The sequence below is a fragment of the Oncorhynchus clarkii genome, chromosome 30, assembly GCF_045791955.1.
Source record: "Oncorhynchus clarkii lewisi isolate Uvic-CL-2024 chromosome 30, UVic_Ocla_1.0, whole genome shotgun sequence".
Classification (NCBI taxonomy): Eukaryota; Metazoa; Chordata; class Actinopteri; order Salmoniformes; family Salmonidae; genus Oncorhynchus; species Oncorhynchus clarkii.
The window spans coordinates 11,938,574-11,942,856 of record NC_092176.1 but is presented as its reverse complement, the minus strand read 5'-3'; positions in this window follow the sequence as shown (position 1 = coordinate 11,942,856).

The following is a 4,283-nucleotide window of genomic DNA, read 5'->3' as shown; positions in this document are numbered from 1 at the left end:
AAGTATATACAATAGCACAATCTGTTACAGAATCGTTTAACGGCAGCCATCTCCTTCGGCACCATTGTAGGTATGAGTGCATGCTTTCATGTTTTTGTGCCTCGGATTTGACACAGAGTCTACTGTGCGCAATTGCGTAGGGTAGACTATTGAGCAACACCCAACACTATTCCTATGATTTATTCTGGATATAATGATCTTGTAATGAAATATCATGACAAATACATTTTGTTTTCCTTGTTACACCTGCAATTCTAAACAATACAAGGGGCTTGAAGTAGCCCTACTTGAACTTGAATTTGGAGCTCAGAAATGTAAGTACTGGAAAGTACTGGACACTTTGAAAATCAGACATTTCCTCAATTTGGTGCTTATAATTATTGTAGCCAATTTATAATTTCTCCACGTGTGGTTATTATGAGGCCTGTCAAATCTAATGCTGTCTCCAACTTGACTTTCCATACAAATCCTTCCATTATAAAAGGAACCTGTTTTTTGGTCACTTTCTCATTATAAAAACAGCGATGGTGAGATTCAAATGGTGAGATTAACGCTGCTGCTGTTCATGGCTTTATTCTGTTTGCCTGCGTCGGCCACAAAGGCTAGGAGAAAAATCACCATGCATGCATCCAATTTCTTTAGTCAGGCAAGTCCACATTATTCTCACATATTTTAGAATGTAATAATAAGTTGAATATCAATGCATTGGCAAGGCCAAAGAAAGGCATTATTCTTCAAGTGGTAATGGCCTATTTTTTCTTTGCTTTCTGTGTGTTTGTGGGAGGGGGGGGGTCCTTGAAAATTACAATGAAGTGTTTGAAAAAGTCCCTGAAAATCCTTGAATTTCACTTGCCAATGTCTGTATGAACCCTGCTTAAAGGATGTATAGTCCTGGGCCTATGATGTTGTATAGGTGGAGTTACGGACCAATTTAAATATATTCCTCTAAGTACATATGTGGAACTTCATAAAAATCACTTTTATTTTTGTATCAAACCATTTATAAATGTTGATCGCAATGTCACACATTGGCCCCATTATTTATAGAAAGACCCATATAATATACTTGCATACGTGAGAGACAATTTCCCAGGTTACATGACCACCAGCGCCCAAGAATGGCACTGGAAGGAAGAGTAGCATTTTTACAAGCTCCTGGCCAATTTGTGTGTCTTAAATTTTTTCTATAATTTTTCCGCCATCGTTTCCTATGACCGAAAAGAGCTTCCGGACATCAGAACAGCGATCACTAATCTCGTTTTGTATGAGGATTTTTACTTCAATAAGCAGGTGGCACATGGCATACTGCTCTTCCTAGACAAGGCCCAAATCCTTGACACTTGAAAAAGGAAGATTATAGATGCCGGCGTGTGGATAAACCGCCCCTACCCTCCAGTCTATTGGTGAATGTGCAAGTACTGGAGAATAAATTGGATCACCTCTGTTCGAGACTATCCTATCAACATGAGCAGAAGAACTGTGATATCCTATGTTTCTCCGAGTAATGGCTGATATCCTATGTTTCTCCGAGTCATGGCTGAACAAGGACATGGAAAATACAAATCTCAAAAGCCTCATGAGTTTTCATCTATATTTTTCGTAGCTGTCTATTTACCACTACAAACCAATGCTGGCACTAAGACCACACTCAACAAGCTGTATAGGGCCATAAGAAAGCAAGAAAATGCTCACCCAGAGGCATCGCTCCTAGTGGTTTTATTGCAGGAAAACTGAAATCTGTTTTACCTCATTTCTATTAGCATGTCACCTATGCAACTACAGGCGAAAAAACTATAGATCACCTTTACTCCACACACAGTGAGTGTGATTCCTGCTTACAAGCAAAAACTCAAAGAGGAAGTACCATTGACGAGCTCAATACAGAAGTGGTCCGATGAAGAGGATGCTAAACTTCAGGACTGTTTCACTAGCACAGACTGGAATATGCTCCGGCATTCATACCACATCAGTCACCGGCTTCATTAATAAGTGCAAAGACGACATCATCCCCACAGTGACAGTATGTACATATCCCAACCAGAAGCCATGGATTACACGCAACATGCACACTGGGCTAAAGGCTAGAGCTGCCGATTTCAAGGAGCGGGATACTAATCCGGACTAATATAAAAAATCCTACTTAGACCACAGAGCAATCAAACAGGCAAAGCATCAATACAGGACTAAGATTCTATCCTACTACGCTGGCTCTGATACTCGTCGTTTGTGGCAGGGCGTGCAAACTATCAGGGATTACAAAGTGAAACCCAACAGCTGTCCCGTGACACAAGCCTACCAGACTAACTAAATGCCTTCAATGCTCACTTCGAGGCAAGCAACACTGAACCATGCATGAGAGCACCAGCTGTTTTGAATGACTGTGTGATCACGCTCTCCATGGCCGATGTGAGTAAGACTTTTAAACAGGTTAACATTCACATGGCCGCAGGGCCAGACGTACTCAGAGCATGCGTTGACCAGCTGGTAAGTGTCTTTACTGACATTTTCAACCTTTCCCTGACCCAGTCTGTGATACCTACAGTATATGTTTCAAGCAGACCACCATCGTCTCTGTGCCCAAGAACGCCAAGGTAATCTGTCTAAATGACTATTGCCCTGTTGCACTCACATCTGTAGCCATGAAATGCTTTGAAAGGCTGGTCATGGCTCACATCAAAACCATCATCCCAGACACCCTGGACCCACACCAATTTGTAATCTCTATTGCACTCCAAAATGCCCTTTACCACCTGGATAAAACAAACACCTACGCGATGCTGTTCATTGACTAAAGCTCAGCATCCAATACAAAGTGCCTTCCAAGCTCATCACTAAGCTAAGGACCCTGGGACTGAACACCTCCCTCTGCAACTAGATGCTGGACTTCCTGACAGGCTACCCACAGGTGCTGAGGGTAGGCAACAATAGGGACGAGGTTCGAGACCGTGCAGTGTGGTGCCAGGAAAACAACCTCTCCCTCAACATCAGCAAGACAAAGGAGCTGATAGTGGACTACAGGAAACTGAGGGCCGAGCACGCCCCCATTCACATCGACGACGCTGTCATGGAGAAGGTTGTTCAGTGTCAACATCACTAAGGATCTATCATGGTCCAAACACACCAGCACAGTTGTGAAGAGGGCCCGACAATGCCTCTTCACCCTCAGTAGGTTGAAATGATTTGGCATGGGCCCTCAGATCCTCAAAACGTTCTACACCTGCAACATTGGGAGTATCTTGACTGGCTGCATCACCGCTTGGAATGGGAACTGCTTGGCATCTGACCGTAAGGCGCTACAAAGTGTAGTGCGTACGGCCCAGTACAGGCCTGGGGCTGAGATCTCTGACATCCAGGACCTCTTTACCAGGCGGTGTCAGAGAAAGGCCCTAAAAATTGTCAAAGACTCCAACCACCCAAGTCATAGACTGTTCTCCGGTACCAGAGTGGTCTGGGACCAAAATGCTCCTGAACAGCTTCCACCCCCAAGCCATAAAACTGCTGAATAGTTCATCAAATCGGACTATTTGCATTGACACTCTTTTTTTGCAATGACTCTATGCACACGCACTGGACTCATACACACACACACACACACACACACACACACACACACACACACACACACACACACACACACACACACACACACACACAGACTAGATACACTAATGCACACACACAAAACACACACACACATACTGTATACACAGTATATATTGATGCCAAAAACACACACTCACACATAGACACGTTCACACTCTTCACATACACTGTTGCTACTCTGTTTATTATCTATCCTGATTGTCCAGTCACTTTTACCCCTACCTACATGTACATATTACCTCAATTACCTAAACTACCTCGTACCACTGCACATTGACTCGGCACCGATACTCTTATAGCCTCGTTATTATTATTTTATTGTGTTACTATTTTTATTTAGCTCTGCATTGTTGGGAATGGGTTCATAGGGAATCATTTCACAGTAAAGTCTACGCCTGTTGTATTCGGCGCATGTGACAAATAACATTTTATTTCATTTAAGGTCCTCGACAGAAAGTTCCAAAAACGTGCCAAATAGTGGTTTTAAGAGATTCATTCACAAAATGTCTTGAACATCTACAGTAGAGTGGGTCCAAGAGGTTATTAAGTTATGTTATATTTAAACTCATATGTGCACATGAGGTATGTGGGAGGGAGGGAGGGTGGTTTTTGTCCTCATATTTTTGTTGTTTTTCTAATTTATGTATTTTTACATTTCTTAAGGACTCTTGGAAGACTAG